The sequence below is a fragment of the Chrysemys picta genome, chromosome 2 (genome assembly GCF_011386835.1).
Source record: "Chrysemys picta bellii isolate R12L10 chromosome 2, ASM1138683v2, whole genome shotgun sequence".
NCBI classification, from domain to species: Eukaryota; Metazoa; Chordata; order Testudines; family Emydidae; genus Chrysemys; species Chrysemys picta.
The window spans coordinates 259,842,799-259,861,980 of NC_088792.1; positions in this window are offsets into that span (position 1 = coordinate 259,842,799).

The following is a 19,182-nucleotide window of genomic DNA, read 5'->3' on the forward strand; positions in this document are numbered from 1 at the left end:
TGTAAATAAACAAAGAGGACTTCAATCTGTTCCTTTCCCAGAAGAGGCTGATCTGCTACCTCTGAAGGCCCATACCGCTGTCTAGTAACTTGAAGTAAGTAGGATACAGCTTCCATACACTCTGCAGAAAAGTCAGTTGTCATCACAAACAATTCAGTTTTTAATTTGAATGTCTTGGTCTTACCCTTTGCTATGTTTCTGCCTCACCGGACTTGCTAAAACTCTGTGCTTTGTCCTACTGGTGAGGTGAGGCAACATTATGTGCTCTGTAAATCTTTTCTGTTGAATTGCTGATGTACACTCTAGATTCCTTCTGAAAAATAATGAAATCAAAGGAACTTGTCGTGTGAGAAGACAAGCAAGTGGAAGAACTGTCATAATTTACATTAACAGTCATTGAAAGTATTTTTCCCTCCTTGTCAATATAAAACATTGTTCCAGCATAATATATGGCTTGATGGGACCAATTCTACATTCAGGTACATTGGTTTACCCGGAGATAGCAGAATTTGCTTCATCACTTCCACATTAAGTTATGAAAATTTTGATTGTCCTCTAGCTCACCATGTTTAAATCAGGAGTAATGACTGAAGTCAGTGGAGTAGCGCTTGTTTAAAATTGATGTGAAAGGAGAAGTGGGGCACAAGCCTTCATTGTTCTAGTTTATAATGATTTCTTTGGTTAATTTTATTTTATCCTGTGGCTTGTTTACATGGCATGGCAAAGCATGCTAGAGGTGTGATTTGTAAAACCCTCTAACGTGTTGTGCTCTAACCACCCTGTGAAGATCCGACTGGCACACTAAAAAGTATCTTAATATTAACCCCTCTGGTGTGCTTTGCTGCTCTTTATAGACAAGCCAAAAGAACAGCAGCTCATCTTCCTCGCTTTCCCCATCATCGTCATCAGACAATATCTAGCAACGATTCTGACATCATGAATAAGTCACTAGTGGCCAAATTCATCCCTAGCATAACTCCATTAGAACCAATGGAAATATAGCAAGGATGAATCTAGCTCCAGATATAACAAATAAGGAGATGGTCATCAAGTTTGCTTTGCAGAGCTAATGACACAGAATTTTAGAACAAAATAAAATTGTTATACATAGAGTTGGGTGATTGTTTCTGAGAAAGAATTTATCAAATGAATGTGGATCTTTTTGCTGTTCAGATTATCCTCTAGCACAGGGTTTCTTAACCTTTTTCTTTCTGAGGCCCCACCAATATGCTATAAAAACTCCACGGCCCACCTGTGCCACAACTGATTTTCTGCATATAAAAGCCAGGGCCGGCAGTAGGGGGTAGCAAACAGGGCAATTGCCTGGGGCCCCATGCCACAGGGGCCCCCATGAAGCTATATTAATCAGGCTTCAGCCCCAGGTGGCAGGGCTCAGAGACCCAGACTTCAGCCCCATGCTGTGGGGCTTCAGCTTTCTGTCCTGGGCCACAGCAAGTCTAATGCTAGCCCCGCTTGGGGGCCCCCTGAAACCTGCTTGAGGCCCCCCACGGGGCCCCAGACCCCTGGTTGAGAACTACTGCACTAGCAGACTTGACGGTTAAATTTTGAAGATAGGCTTTTCATTTTGTGCACCCAGATTTAGACATCTAGGCCCAGATTCACAAAGGTATTTAGGCACCTAGCTTCCACAGAAATCAATGGAAGCTAGGAGACTAAATATGTTTGTGTACCTAGAGCCTAGGGCCTGTTTTTTAAGATTTGTTAAACATTTGGAATTCCCACTGACATATTGGAGTTGTGGGTGCTATTGTAATAATTAGACCTACACATTTATTCTAACTGTGAGCTGAACTGGAAAAGTATGTGAAAGTTCATAAAATGTCATAATAACCTCTAACAAATGTTGATGGAAAAGAGGTAAGAAAAGGATACAGAAAAACTTAATTAGTCTAAACAAAAAAGCTTATTTATATAACTCAAGGACTGTGTTAAGGTCATGTCTGGTGTACAAGAAAATGTGATTCTAGAAATTAAAGAGCCAAATTGGTGTGTTGGATATTAGGACTAACTAGTGGACAAAATAATGAGAGGATAGGCTATTCCACCGATCACTCTCTTTTTGGATCCTTAAAGAAAGATGCTTTGAGGGAGAAAAGATGGAAGAACAGACAAAGGCTACTGGGGCGAACTTCACCATCATGGCTGTCCCTTTCCACCCCCCAAATCCTGGACCTTCTTGGTCGAAATCCTGAGGGATGTCTTGACCAGACCAGGCCAGAGAGAGGGATCCAGATGACAACATCACCTTACCAGCTCCAGCTGAATCCCAACCACATCTGATATGAAACAGGATTGGACTTTAATAACAGCAACAACTTCTTTTCCCCAAAAGGACAGCCATTACTCTATTTGATACCACCTAAAAGAGTGTCAAAAAAGGGGGATTTTCCTTCTAAAACTCTCTCTCTCTCTAGCTAAAGGGAAAGGGAACAAGGGATGTTGTTAAAATGACAGTCTTACTTAATACTTTACACTTCCAATGCTTTAACTGTTTTTCCTTTTCCTCTCTATCTTTAGCAAAAAGTTAAAAGGATTTTTAGTGGTGTGTTTGCCACAATACTAAGCAGGCTGAGGTCTCTGTATACCAAACCTGTCACGGGATTCACTCACTGCTAGCAGCGCCTTATGCTGGCCTTCCTGGAATTAGCTCTGCCAGGCTTTGCGCTTTCCCTTCAGCAGGGTCTTCCCCCGAGCTGTCTCACCCTGTGGCCCCTCTCACTCCAGGGACTGCAGTCTGCTCTTTGTGGCTTGGCCCTCCGGCCTGGTCACTAAGGTTCTCCCATTTCAGGGAATCCAAAGTCCTTCCAGACCCACTGTCTGGCTGGTGTCTCCAATGTCCTTGCCACTTCTGAGTGGCTGGTAGGGGAACCCAGGTCCACCCTCTACACTGGGTTCTAGCCCAGGGACCCTAGAAAAAGCAGCCAACATCTCTGCATGGTCTCACCCCTTGCTGCTGTTTCCTTGAGCATCTTCCTACTCATCTGGCTTCCTCCCTCTCTGGGCTTGCCAGCCTCCCAACATTCAAGGAGTAACTGCACTATTTCCCTGTCTTCCTGAAGCCTTCTCACTGCTCCTGGTCTTTATACTGGCCCCACCTGTTCCTGCCCAGCTGAGCCTACTTCTAATTAGTAACTGCTCCCTGGCTTCTCCTCCAGGTGCACCCGATGGAATTAATTGGCCTTCCTGGCCACCTTAACCCCTTTCAACCATGTAGGGGGTGAACACCCCATCACAAAAACCCCAGACTGTGTTTAACACTGTTTAATGTTGGACAATGACTGGGTTATTTTAACACCTTTGGCCCATATATTCCATCTAAATTAATACAACAGTGCTTAGCATGTCTCAAAATCCTGAAGTTAGGCACTAAGAATTAAAAAACACATTTGGAAATTTGGGCCTTTGATTCTTAATAACTTATTTGTACAAGAGGCAATTGAATAATTATGATTAACAAACATATTACATCCTGTAGGCTTCACGGCTATTGACAATCACTATGCCTAATGACGGTATTAGTTCTGCTCTCTGGATGAATGAATGTAATGTTATAGATAAGTTTCATTTTGTAAACTATAAACAAACTCTTGGTATGAAACCAAATATCAAAGTGTGCATATGAATATGGGTATTCACATGGACAAACATTCTGTAGCCATTTAGATTTAAGAAACTATGAACATCAGACTATTTGAGCACATTTCTATCACTAAGTTATGTTATTTTGTTAGTCATATCTATTAAATTAGATTACAGTTTACAACAATTATTTTCTCAAATTCAATTCCATTAATTCCTTACAATTGTTCCCAATAGTGCTTTCCTTCAGTCTTAGGAGCTTTAATAAAAGTAAGACTCATGGGTAAAGAATATTCAGTTATAAACGAGATTTTTATTCTCTGTAACGGGTTGGATAACAGAAAATCCCTTGGGTACTGGCAACTGATGTGCTTAGACTACCTCTGAGCCTGTTTCCCCTGCCAGCTTGGGACTTCAGAACCCTGCCTGGTTTGTGCCAGACATGCTTGCCTGCTACAAACACAGACCCAGGTCTGAACAGCAGTCCACAAAAGCTGCAGGTTAAACTGAAAACAGCTTAAGAAGTATTCCTGTCTCCAACACTCAGATGCCCAGCTCCCAATGGGGTCCAAACCCCAAATAAATCCATTTTACCCTGTATAAAGCTTATACAGGGTAAACTCATAAATTGTTCACTGTCTATAACACTGATAGAGAGATATGCACAGCTATTTGCCCCCCCAGGTATTAATACATACTCTGGGTTAATTAATAAGTAAAAGGTGATTTTATTAAATACAAAAAGTAGGATTTAAGTGGTTCCAAGTAATAACAGACAGAACAAAGTGAATTACCAAACAAAATAAAATAAAATACGCAAGTCTAAACCTAATACAGTAAGAAAACTGAATACAGATAAAATCTCACCCTCAGATGTTTCAATAAGCTTCTATCACAGACTGGACACCTTCCTAGTCTGGGCACAATCCTTTCCCCTGGTACAATCCTTGTTCCAGCTCAGGTGGTAGCTAGGGGATTTCTCATGATTGCAGCCCCCTTTGTTCTGTTCCACTCCCTTATATATCTTTTGCACAAGGCAGGAATCCTTTGTCCCTCTCTGGGTTCCCACCCCTCCTTCTAAATGGAAAAGCACCAGGTTAAAGATGGATTCCAATTCAGGTGACATGATCACATGTCACTGTAAGACTCCAAGCCTTCATTCCTCCCAGCCTGACTCACAGGAAGGCCTGCAAGCAAACAGATCCATGCACAGTCAATTGTCCTGGTTGACGAGAGCCAGCAAGATTCCAAACCAGCATTAATGGCCCATACTTTGCATAATTACAATAGGCCCTCACAGTTATATTTCATATTTCTAGTTTCAGATACAAGAATGATACATACATACAAATAGGATGACAATACTCAGTAGATTATAAGATTTGCAATGATACCTTACAAGAGACCTGTTGCATGAAGCATATTCCAGTTACATTATATTCACACTCATTAGCATATTTTCATAAAATCATATAGAGTGCAATTCACACTCTGTTGGCTAAAGGTATATGAGTGAGGGTGGGGGAGGGCAAGTGACAGAGGGAGGGGGGCTGGAGTGAGTGGGGGGTGGGGCCTCAGAGAAGGGGCAGGGAAGAGGCAGGGTAAGGGTGTTTGGCTTTGTGCAATTAGACAGTTGACAACCTTACGTAGTGCCTGGCCTTTGAAGAAACAGTATCCTGGGTTTTCCCCAACCTCTAACTATTACCACAGGACCACTTCCTTGCTCTCTTCCAGCATCTGCTACAGTACTCCTGGAACTTAATTTGGCTGCCACAGTCACCAGTACCTTTTAAAAGGGACAGACCTCCCTGTTACACTCCCAGTGAGCTGCTGGGCCAGGCCTCATGGGTTCATGGCCACAACACCATGGAAGTAATTTCCAGTTGGATAAAATACATGGTGCACACTTGGAATTATTCCAGATTAGGAGCAGACGTTCACTTTGATAAAACAATTTAACCAAGTACTACAGCAGGGGTCGTCAACCTTCGGCACAGGGCCCATCAGAGTAATCCACTGGTGGGCCGCAAGACAGTTTGTTTACATGGACCGTCTGCAGGCACGGCCGCCCGCAGCTCCCAGTGGCTGCGGTTCGCCATTCCTGGCCAATGGGAGGCCGTGCCTGTGGATGATCAATGTAAACAAAATGTCTCGCAGCCCGCCAGCAGATTACCCTGACTGGCTGCGTGCCGAAGGTTGCCAACCCCTGTACTATCGCATATTAAACCATATTTTCATGATTGCACATTGAAAGCAGTTTCGCTCACTGCCACAGCACTCTCTGGTGTTGCAGTGTGGTGTTGCAGGGGTTTTAGCCTCTAGTGTGCACTGCTGAGCACTTCTTAGGCCCTACAAAGGCTTGTCTCTGCATACATTGTCCAGGGCTCAGCCTTTTGGCCAGGCCACCTGTTTCCAGCTTTGTCCCCTTCTGGGGTAAGGAAAGTCCAACTACAGAAGATCCTTCTGCAGCTCTTTGGCTACTTTGAAGTTTCCTGCTCTTCACTGTGCTCCTCGGGGCTGCAGAGTTCCATCTTCGCTCCTTTGGCTGAGCACTGAGATCCCAGGGCTTTTTTCCCCTAGAGGCCCTTCTTCCTAGCTGGTTTCCCCACTGACCCCTCCTCAGGGACTCCAGCTGCTTCTCCCAGAAACCTCTGTGCTTCTTACAGACCCTATCTCAAGGCCTCCCACAGGAGCTTAATCTGCTCTCTCTGGTTATCTCCAGCCTGCCGTTACCAGTACCGTATCTTCACAGAGATCAGGAACTGCCCTTGCTGCTCACTTGTAGGTCTCCCCTTCACTGAGAAGTTCTTTTCCTTTTCTGTTTAGTTCTCCCTGGCCCTTTCACTGCTGGTTTCATTAACTGTAATTGAGTCAACCACTCAGGATGAACTGGGGTTAACAGCTACCTCACAGGCAAGTTTGAGGCCAACTCCCCTTAAAAAGCCAGCCTGCCAACCTGGGATACACAAATCCAAAGTTCATACAAAAATCTGCACATGTTTGTGTGCGTGTGCATGTGTAATTGATGTGTGTGCGCAGTAGTCATTTGAATGAATAATTATTGGCACTGGGTGTATTACAATAATTGTACACAAAATAATGACTGCCTAGATTAATATATGTAGGCATAAAAATATGGTCCTATGTGACAAAAGAAGGACTGGTTTCCAATGTATCACAGATTTCCAAAAAAGTTACTTTTCTCTGATGCATTATTTCCAACCTCAGTAAGAGCTTAACTCCAGCTTTACCCAGTTATTCATTTCAGCTATTTCCCTGATGTACTTGTGGTAGAAAACAACAGGCAGCAGATCACTAGGAAATCCTCAGTAAGGGACAAAACAAAACAAAATCACAATTGCTTTCTTTGAATTGTTTGTATTGTTACTTATGTACTGTATTACTGTGTACTGGAAGCTTAATTACTGTTCATGACGTGCCCTGAGATCCCTGGCTGAAAGGCACAACAGAAATGCAAAGTATATTTTGGTTGGTTATATAATCCAGTAATGATTTATATTGCTTTATACTAAATTCACAATAAATTACCTTCATAACTGATTAAATGCCTCAGTTTTGAGTTGGCATTTATTCAGTCACAGTCTGTGACTAAGTGTACTTGGAAGAATACTACTACTTTGTTTAACTGGTTTCATTGTAATATCAAAGATCAATCAAAAGACAATGTTTCAGCCTGTTGTGTTACTGGCATGAAGGTGAGGGTATGGAAGAGTGTGGGGCATCATGCCCATGTTGACCTTCATGGGACATGAAGAACAGTGCCAAATGAACACATAAACATTCCCTCAGTACTTATGTTTCTGCCTCTGAACATGCATGGTGCTGCCTCACTCTAGGTATCAAGATGTCTGCCCTTCTGCCTAAGCCCCAGAGTGAATGGTGGGAAGCTAGGTGTTCCTCTGCCTACTCACATGTGGGGCCTGATTTGGTAGTTGAGCTAAGAGGCTTCGTAACTCCACACAAAATAGGTGGCAGAATCCTGCCTGCAACCTTTAGTCCAGTGTTTAGGGTATCCTGCTAGGATGTGGGAGACCCTTGCGGGGGCGTGGGGGGTGGAACGACTTTCTGACTGATGAGAAAGAGAAGGGTTTTGAACAGTGATCTGCAATATCTTAGATAAGTGCCCAAGCTGCTAGGCTAGAGAGTGATTTTCACTCTCTGGCCCAAATTAATGTTTAATTATTTAATTAAAGTGGAAAAGCTTCAACAAAAGAGGTTAAGGGAGAGCCAAATCAGAATATTCCATAGCCCAGGGATTAGGCCATTCACCTGAGGGGTAGCCAATGCCTCTTCAAATCACTTCTCATCAGGGAGACGGGGGACATGAACTGCGGGTCTCCCACATCCCAGGTGAGTACCCTGACATCTGGGCTAAAAGTTATGAGGGAAGTCCTTCTCCATCTCCTCTTCCTTTCCCACCCTGGGCCGTTTTGTCTGTAGCTCTAGGCAGCCTCTGAGCCTGCCTAACAGATCTGGCCCCACATGAGTTAGTCAGAGGAGAACCTTTCTTCCCCAAGGTCACAGATCACTGGCAGAGATAGGCACTTCCCTGTAGCCTGGACTTGGATGCCGAACTCTGCGGCTTAGCACACACACCTCTCCTTGGTGTCTCCCATTGGTTAGCTCAGGCGGGGAGCCGACTAGCATGCTGGCTTTGTGGATTGCAATCTAAGGAGCCTATCTCTCCCCATTCCTTGTAGAGGGAGCCTAGGTACCTAATCCAGGATTTGTGGATTGTTATTCCTGTGATTTTCCAGGCACCTAAAAGTTAGGAATTGCAATGCTGAGCACTGCAGTGCTTAAATCCATTTGTGGATCCAGGCCTGGTTGTCTGGAGTTTCTCAAGAGACTCGTTTTACCATCTGTCAGCTTTTATTTTTGGTCACACTTTGTATTAAGGAGCCATTTATTAATGATTTATAAAGGGTTAATAAACGAATAGGTTCCTGTTACATACATGAGTAGTAGATGATACTTATAATCATAAGTACATCTGTGGAAGGTGTAAGCAACATGTTGACCTGCTCTATAACAATCAACCGTTTCTCAAAACATCTGCTAATCATTTATCAAACCTTTATAAATGGAACATTAATATAAACTGTGCCCAAATTTCCCTTATTTCTCAGTGCTAATGGAACTTTACTTGAGGCATATATAGTTGCGTGACACTTTGGGATATATCACACTATTATAGCCTGAACTCATCTAAATCCATTAAACACCTGATCAAATTATATAGGAATTCCATAGAGAAAACATTATGAAGTTTGCAAATTCAAGGACTCAGATGTCTGATCTCAGCGTTCCCCTCTTCTTGCCAACTGGCTCCCAGTCTTGCCCCCCTCAGCTCTCAGTCCCAGTTTCATTGTCTAACTAGACCCAGACTCTCCTTCACCCTACCACCCATTCCCAGACTTACCAGCCAAGCCTCGGGATCCTCCGTCCTCTCCCCCTCAGCTCCGAGTCCTAGTCTCCCCTCCCGCCCTACCTGGCTCCCAGTGTCAATCTGCTTACCCAGCCAGTGCCAGTCTCACCAATCTACTATTTTCCCTCCCTCTGGTCTATTCCTTCCCTTCCCCCCGAATTCAAATCAGACAGCTTTGTCCTTCCTGATACCTTGGTGCCAGCAGGGGATCATGTACAGCACAAGAGAGACAGGTTTCCTACTCTTAGTTTCAGTTTTTGGCCTCACCCTGCCTGCAGAAGCTCAACCAGCTATTACAGGGAAAGTCTGGTGTGATAGAGCAGAGAAACCCCACACCAGCAGAGAAGGGGTTAAAGAGAGTCTATGGGCCCAATGAGGGCCTGCTGTACCTGCTTTCAGTGCCAGGCCTGATGGGGAAGAAAAGGGGAGAACTGGGCTCATTTCAGGGCCAGCTGGCTGCTGGGAGAGGGGCTGTGATAGGGTTGGAGCTGTTGAACTAGGGCTCCCTAGGCTGCTGTCTGGCTGAGGCTTTGGCTGACAGACTAGGCAGGCTGGCAGAGTGAGATGGAAGAGAAAACAGATGAAACTGAGCCCAGATTAGATAGTGAGGATAGGGAAAGCATTGAAGAAGACTGGATGCAAACAAGGAAAAAGAAAAGGGTAGATTCTCTGAAACCAGAAGGACCAGCAAACAGGGCAGTAAGAAAAGGAAATTGGTAAAAAGTACATAATAGTAAAATCCTTAGGTAGGACATAAAGATAGGGGATATCAACCCCCTGGAGACTGCGGAGTGAATCAAAAAAAGTGCTGATATATAGTAAGAGCTAAGACACTACAGGGCAGAGAAACACAAAGAACAAGTATGGAACAAGTATAGAAGCTCCTTAAGAGAAAGGTGCTAGGTAAAATAAAAATAAGCTGTCAGCTGCCCAAATTCCTCACAGAAACAAGAGGGGTAGCAGATTATGTGCCTAGACCTGGGAATAGCTTCTAGCACTGTAGTAAGTGAATGCAGCTGAGAAATTTACAGAGAGAACAGAATGGGTAGTGACCACCTCCCAACATTAATTACATATCAAGGAAAGGGAAATACTGAAGACAAGGATAATATCTGCATTTGGAATCTAAAAAAAAAAAAAGCAATAGGAAATTCTTTAAAAACAAAAGTGAAGCATAAGTGAATAAGCAGTGTGGAAATGAAGATATTGGGAAATTCTGTAGTAATGTTACTAAAGGAATCAAGGACAGACCTCCTAGCTATTCCTAGGATACAAACGCTACTTAAAGATCGGAAAAATGTACCATTGCGGAACAAGGAATGTGAAATGGTATTAGGGAAAGAAATAAAGCAGTAAAAACAATAAATCCTTAAATAGTCAGGACTCAATGAAATATAAAAAGAGTAAGGCAGTTGCACAAAGGGTTATAAACAGGGCAAAAAGAGAAAGCTGGAGAACATACTGCAGGAAAGTAAATGCTACCAATATTAGTAGAGGCGTAGAAACAAATTAGAAAAATGAATGGAAGAAAGAGTAAGAGCCACTTAATACCAAGCCTTGCAATTGCAGGGCATGGAATAATAAGCCCCAACAAAGAAAAAGTGGAAATTCTGGCCACTATGTTTCAAAAAGTCAGTAATGACAAGGATCAGAGGATAGAAATTAGGGAGAGTAAAAGAACATTCATTAAGGATAATTATGAAATGATGAAGAAGTGGGAGGAGTATGTGGATGTTATTTTAAATTAACCCTTTCGTACAAGAAAACACACACACACAAAAAAAAGAGCAAAATCACTATACTAGGCAAGGCTAAAATAAGCTTTGAAATTCTCAGACATCTAAGTGAAGGAAGCTTGAGGTGATACTAAAATTATATAATAACATATGGCAAAAAGGTGAAATAGCAAAAGGACTTCAAATATGATTATTGTCCCAGTGAGGAAACCAGGTAAGTTACGCTCAAGACCTGAGGCATTCAGACCAATTCCCATCACAGCAGGTTTATGTACAGCCATGGAAAGAAAGGCAACAGAGAAAGAAAGAAGAAATAGGTTCATAGATGGAGTGCAAAGTGGGTTCAGAAGAGGTAGGAGTGTGCTTAATCACTTTGTAAGGATAAAGACAGAAGCACAAAAAAGCATGAGAACCAAAATATTCATGACAGTAACATTCCTGGATATAGAAAAACCTACAATGTGTGTGTTATGGAGAGAGGGATTACTTCATAGAGTATGCTGCATGAGTATTATAGTAACAGTGTATAGATGGGTAGGGGACGTAAGCAAAAGAATTATACAAGTCTGAATAGGGAAAGTTTTTTCCAACATACATTCAATTGCAAATGGAACTCCACAGGGGACTGTAGTTAGCTCAACCCTCATCACGATAAATGACCTCCCTAAGGAGATGAGTACAGCAATAGGGATCGCATTATTTGCAGACGACCCTGCCATATGGATCAAAAGCAGAAACATTTAAAGTGCTGCCAAAAGAATCAATGATGCAATTAAGAGAAGTGCAGAATGGGGAAACAGGTGGGGCTTCAAATTCTCTATAAACAAAACCAAGGCCTTGGCTACACTTGAGAATTCAAGTGAATTCACCGCGGCAGCGCTGTGAAGCGCGAGTGTAGTCACGCCGCCAGCGCTGCAAGAGCTCTCTTGCAGCACTGCAAGTACTCCACCTCTCCGAGGGGAGTAGCTTGCAGCGCTGCGAGCGAGCGTGCAGCGCTGCAGGCGCTGATTACACTGGCGCTTTACAGCGCTGCACTCGCTGCTCTCGGGGGGGGAGGGGGGGTTCACACCCCTGAGCGCAGCAAGTTGCAGTGCTGTACCGCGCCAGTGTAGCCAAGGCCTAAGAGAATGATCCCTTCACAAAAGGAAAAAAATCCCCAAAGATGTAAAGGATTTGGGGACTTCAACAGCAGAGTCAAGGGAAAGGGTAGGGATGGCTTTGTGGCCTGCATCATGCGGGAGGTCAGACCAGATGATCATAATGGTCCCTTCTGACCTTAAAGTCTATGAGTCTATGAGTCTATAGCTGTATGGCCAACAGATAAATATAGTGAAAAATTAAAAATTCCCAGGTGTGGTATTTGATAAGAAGCTCACTTGGAGGGACCACACTGAAAATGTTATAAATAAGTGCAAAGGTAGAATTAACTTACTTAAAAGTATTTCTGGAACTTCCTGGGAAGCAGATAAGAGAACGATGGTAATACTATGCAGAGTGCTAATTAGACAATTATTGAGTATGGATGCCAAGCCTTTGGATCAGCAGTGAACACAAATCTTAGTAAACTAGACAATATCCAAGCACAGGCATTGTGTATCACATGTGGTGCCTTCATTACTGTGTGTACTATAGATACTAGCCAGTGAAATGCCTATCACTCCTAGAATGAAGCTCCTAGACTTAAGTTTTTGGGCCAAAGTACTAGGTAATAGCAAAGATGACAACACAAATGAATGATTGTTGGGAATTAAGTGGAGGCTGTGTAGGACAAAACCTCAAAATTCCCCATGTAAGTAGTGTATGGAACTGGATAAAGGATCTTAATGAAAAGAAAGGATTGAAAGAGACCAAGATCTATAGCTATGGTAAAATACTCTATCTCTGGAAAACCATTCCTCTGAGATAGACATAGAATTATATAATGAAATGAATCAGAGAGGAATGATAAATATACGAGATACAGCAAATCAATATACTTCTGATAAGTGGTGACATTACTTCCAGATATATGCCGACAGCTCCAAAGAGGAAGGAACAGGGAGAGAATGAACAGCTTTTTGTATGCTCTCACTTGGACTCAAGGAGGCCATAAGGCTACTAACTTTGTATCCCTCTTTATGGCTGAGCTAAAAGGAACTATACTAGCACTAACTTGGGCTTTAGATGTGTGGCCAGCACTGTGGCCATCCTGTCTGATTCCTTATCAGGGCAGAAGGCCTTACAGTGATAAGTCTGACAGCAGAAATGAAATGAAATATTACTGCTAACAACCAGACTGGCACAACTGGATATAACCATAGAAATAGCAAGTATCCTGGCACATATTGGGATCACAGGCAACGAATTGATGGACAAATAGGCAAAAAATGCTATCAATCATGAACAAATCAACCAAGGAATCCCCTTAAACAAACTGGAATTTAAACACCTAATCAAAAATGAGCTAAGGAGGGAATGGCAAGAACTGTGGGCAAACAAAATAAAGGGGAGGGGGGAAATTCCGAGAGGTATGCCCAACAGGGCATTGTGGATTAAACAGTAATTTATTTCTAATTAGCAACAAAAAGATGGGCTATGTGTAAGGTCCAGAAAGTGACAGATCATATTCTTTGGGATTGTAAAGACTGTACCAGTGAGAGGAGGTGTTTATATAGAAAACTCACAGTCCAGGTACACATGGGAGCTGTGATGGGATAGAGCATGCTCAGTTGGTTTGCACAGATGGTGCCTACACACTGTGATCAGCATTAGGAGCTGTGAGGGGATGCAGCATAGTCAGTGAGGATAGAATCTTCAGAGATTTTACTGATAAAATCATAGAAGGCTCTACTGAGCCTGGGCAAATTGTGATTTTCAAAGGCTTTTAACTTGGACAAATTTAAGCAGATTTCCATAGGCCTGGCAAAAGGCATATCTCTAATATAAAGGCCAATTTCCCTGGCCAATTTGAAGTCCCTTCTCCAAAAAACGTGGACACTAGAGCATTTCAAATAAAAGGTCTCAAATTTTTCAATATGGTCAAAACAATGTATTTTCCCCTTGTCTTATACTTGGATGAAGCTGAACAGTTTTGGCTGAAATTTTCCAAATAAATTCAGCCTGAGACAGACATCCAGTTTGGAAAATCGCAGTCTAGTGGTTAAAGTTTGGCAAAGTTATAAACAACTAAAAACAGGGTCTTATAATTGGAAATATTAGGTGTAATCTTAATAGGTTATGCTACCAGCCCCCTCCTGTATTGTACTGCTTATTCTGCGGTCAAGTTACTTGCCTGTTTGATCATCTGCATTTGCAGACATCTTTTCAACCCAAGCACACATGCGACCTCCTGTTGCACTATTTCGTTAAACTCTGCTGACTGGTATCTGTCCCTACAGGGGCATGCCCATATGACTTTGTCACATTGACTCATTTTGGTCCTTACTATATGAACACAGCTTAGTTTTCAGTGTTAGCATTGGGTGGTCACAACCTTTTTGTATAAGCTACGTCAAGCCGTCTGAAGACTCAGGAAGATGCTGCTGCATTTTTTTAAAAACACTTGCTCCACATTTGGAAAGTTCATTTTTCTCAACCTGGATGGTTAAAACGAAACTTTTTTAAAATAACAGCTTAAATTTTTGAGAGCCAACTTGAGGTTGGACATGGTTTCTGTGATGAATGCTGCATCGACTGAATTGTAGAGTACACTGGACCTTGACTACACTTTCATGTTAAATCATTTACTTTTACTTATAAACAGCTTATATATAGTTTAATGATGTAATTTAGGAAGTGAAAACTAAAATTATAGAGGATCTGGCTATCTTCACCACTGAATTGATCTCAGAGGGACCTAACAAAACATATTCTCTTACCCAGCATGTGCACCCTTTGCCAAACAGCCATTTAGTTATTTCACCAGTTAGTTTCAAGTCTATACGATGGATATTGTTGACGGTGACAAGAATCAGTCAACCGGAGCACTTTTATTGCCTGTAGAGAAAATATATTGGATTATTTTCCACATGACTCTACATGAAATGTCAATCAGTGAAACACTGTATCATTAAGTGACTTTAATCACAATTGTTACCTCACATTAAATGCTTTCAGGATATTTCAGTGGCTACCTTCCTTAATTCTGGATTCTAGCAGGTGTCTAAGTGAAAACAAGTATCTACATTTTCCCATAGCAAATTAACATCAGGCTTCAAAAAACATATTTAAAAATGATGCTTTCATATAATGCGCTACTTGTTCAAGAGGATGTGGTTGAGTTAAAGCTTCTCTCATCTGCAGTTTCCTAAATTAACAGCCTCCATTTTGAACATTGCCAAGGATGCTTAAGGTTAATGTATATTTATCAGTTTTCTCTGTTTTCTTTGCACGTGTGTGTTGTCAGTGGAGTAGAATGCCAAAAATACAATTTTTCAATTTTTTTGGCAAATCAAAAAGTTAAAAATAATTTGATGGAATGAAACATTTTATTCAACCTGAAACAAAACATTGAATTTAGATTGAGCATTTTTTATGTTTACATTTTTTTGAAAAATTTCAAAACAAGAATTTCAAGGAAATGATATTTCAAAAACACTGAAATAGAACTTTTATTTTTTTTTCAGATTTTTTTGACCTAAACAATTTGACAACCTTGATGCGAATTCACGAAATGTTTTGGTGTCACCAAATCTGCATTTTTGTCAGTGAAAAAGTTATGGTTAAAAAAGGGGCAGCTCCCATTTCTCGTATCTGACTGATATCACTATTAACAAAAATATATACAATAATAAACAAATATTACAAATTACTGAACACCAACAATATAAATCTATTTCTAAAGCATCTATTCCAGGGATCTCACACAAATATCACTTTCTCCTCCTTTCTCTTCTAGCTGCTTCTATAGACCCTAAGTGAAATGCTGCAACCTGGTTCATGTCCAGTAAACAGGAGCATGAAAGGTTCATTCCCACCTTTGGAGGCTTATGTTACCTTGTCTCTAGCAAGCACATCCCCAAAATGTTCATCTCAGTAAGTCCTGCCTCTCCCCTCCCCCCACACCTTTACATTATGACAATGAGAATTGTGGAAATGTATTCAGTCACTCAAGTGAGTTTCAGAATCTAATGATGGCAGAATTTAGCCTCAGTTCTGCAAGGTGCTTAAACACATGTCTAACTTTAAGAATCAGAGCAATGCACTTGATGAATCAGGGCCTTAGTGGTTGGTATGCAGAAGAGCTATTAGACTTACATTCTGCAAAGCTATTATTCTGTCACTTTGAGTACTTAAGTGGTTATAGAACAAAGGAAGTAAATTAGTGTGTGTTTGTACATATCAGAGAGATCAAGAGAGCATTAACTAGCTAGGATATGGAAAATATTAAATATGCTACTTTCCAAACTAATAAAGGTCAGCAATAGAGAAAAAGTGTTTTTATCAATCTCCCCATCGTGTTAGTTCTTATACCCAAGAGAAAGATTATTTTAATTAGTGACACTGAACCTTAACATTACTTAGGAAATTATCATTGTTAGATTCTAATGTATTATTTAGAGTACTTGGGCTGGATTCACCAGCATACTCAGGCTGTTTTGTACCGGTCCAGTGATGCAAAGCAACTGTAAAGCTGGGTTTACAGCTGTTTGGCACCACCACAGCAGTAGAAAGCAGATGGCATCAGCAGTATATCCGTGATTCTGGTCCTTTATCTTTTTTGTAGGCCAAGGCTATTTTGCAGCAATACTATCTTGTAGGGATGCAATTGTGTCACAGTTATTTCCTGCAGTTTATAATGTACATTGTCCAAATATCTTTTAACAGAAGTTTGTTACAAAATGTTGGGGGAAAGATCCTGCCAGAACTTATTAAAATTCACATGACGAGAGTGTGAAACTTCTATAGATGTTGAATTATAGTCTGTGCCATTATCCGGAGTTTGCAATGACCTCCTTTAATTCCGACTACTTTTGTCTTTCAGCATTCTGAAGGAAAAACAGCTGCAAGGGTAACAAAAGGGAAAGTTTTTAGTAACAATTGCGGCAGCTATCAGTAAGCACCAGTGGAGTGTAATTACAGTAATCAAGTGAAAGAAAGCCATTCATGCCGTTAGTAAAATAATACACGGTCTGTTATTTGAATAACCGAGGGAAAGGAATGTAATTGTTTCAACACTCCTAAGCACAGAAAATAGTATCTTGAAAGAACATGCTAACTATGTCATTACATGCCTGTAGTAAGTCGCAATATGCCATAATAAAACATTTAATATACTACTGCATGAGTTCTACAAGCAGTTGGGAGACAATCAACCAGAAATATACAGCTTCCCACAAAGACAATAAAAGTTACATTTACAGAATCAAGATCCTATGCCTGAGAAAGAATGAAGAGTACTCGAACATGTTGACATTAACAAGCAGCCTCTGTTACACTTTTAAACATTTGTTTCATCATTGGATTCAGGTATTCTAGTAAAGGCTAATGGCATGTGTTTTCTTGGGATGCTGTTGTCCAGAGGTAACATGATGGATTTTTCTATCTGGTCTGGGCGTTTTTTTCTCTATAATAGCTTATTATATACTGCACTGATGGTGGTCGATATATGGTCATGGCTTGGCCCAAAAGCTGTCTTGTGAACACATTCAGGATGCTTTACCCAGTAAATGTCAGTAGTTAAGCTAGTGCTCTAGCACACAGAAACTTAGGGTATGTCTACACAGCAACCAGACACTAGCTAACTTGGGCTTGCAGGGCTTGGGCAAAGGAGCTGTTTAATTGTGGTGTAGATGTTTGGGCTCTGGCTGGAGCCAGAGCTCTGGGGCACTCCCATTTCACAGAGTCCTAGAGCCTGGCCTCCAGCCCAAGCCCGAACATCTACATTGCAATTAAACAGACCCTTAGCCTGAGGTCTGTGAGCCCAAGTTAGCTGTCAAGGGCCAGCCACAGGTTTTTTGAAGTGTAGACATACCCTTATTCAAGTGAAACCACCGGACCTTGAGCCAGAGGCCAAAGTTTTTCCATCACACCTATTTGTAGCTAATTGATAGCTAATTGTAGCTTCAAATGAACTGCAGTGTGTACAAGGATATTATTTGTTATCACTGTTATCTGGTGCCAAAAATGTGTTAAAGACTTTACAGAAAAAGAAGATAACAAGGTCTGTTCAGGGGTTTATAATCTAAACATAAGAATTTATATGGATTGCAGACTAAATAAAAGGGATGCACAGAATCATGGGGCAGTATCCTAAAATTAAGGTTCCATTTTAGTCTTTGGAACTATGCCAATTTACACAAGTTAAGGATCTGCCTGTCACCAGAGCTGCCTCTGCACCCCTACTCCAAGCATGCACTGCCACACCCAGTCTCAGATAATTCTGTTCTTTCCTATAGTTTCTACAACTTTGCCTGGTACTGCAGTCAGGCTCACTGGCCTGTAGTAGCCAGGTTTGCCTCTGGAGCCCTTTTTTAAAAAAAAATCAATATTATATTAGCTACCATCCACTCATCTGGTACAGAGGCTGATTTCAGCGATAGGTTATGCTTAGTAATTTTGCAATTCCATTCAGACATCTATTCATAGTTTATTAACCCTTTATAAACTATTTAAAAATGCAATCTTAATATTAGATGTGACCAACATCACATCTAGAGTCTGCTTAAAGAAGAGAAGGGAAGAGAGTCTTTCACAATGTGAAAGACACTCTATATTGCATCCAGCAACATTTCCAATTGTTCACAAAATAGTCTCTATTTCCAGGCATCCACAAATTGGAGGGAGTAGGAATAGTGGCCAACATCTCAAATGATATAGATCTCTGTGCAGGCACCTTCAGAAGATTGGTTCAATGCTCATATAAGCAATCTTCAATTCTGTCAGTTCCCAGAGATACTGAGCACCCACTGCACCACTGAATATTTTTCTTATTCAGAGGCTGAAGTCAGTGGGAGCTGTAGATGATCAGTATGACTGAAAGTCAGACCACTTACTTAGGTGTCTAAATATGAATCTTTCATCTATAATTCTAGACATCCAAGTATGAACACTTTGCCTTAGATTTGTCCAACCTAAACTGCCTTTGCTGCAATTTAAGCCCATTGCTTCTTGTCCTGTCCTCCAAGGTTAATGACAACAATTTTTCTCCCTCCTCCTTGTAACAACCTTTTATGTACTGGAAAACTGTTATCACTGTCACATCACCCCTCAGTCTTCTCTTCTCCAGACTAAACAAACCCAGTTTTTTCAGTTTTCCCTCATAGGTCATGTGTTTTAGACCTTTAATAATTTTTGTTGCTATTCTTTGGACATTTTTCCAATTTGTCCACATTTATCCTAAAATGTGGCATCCAGAACAGGACACAATACTCCAGTTGAGGCCTAATCAGTGCGAAATAGAGAGGAAGAATTACTTCA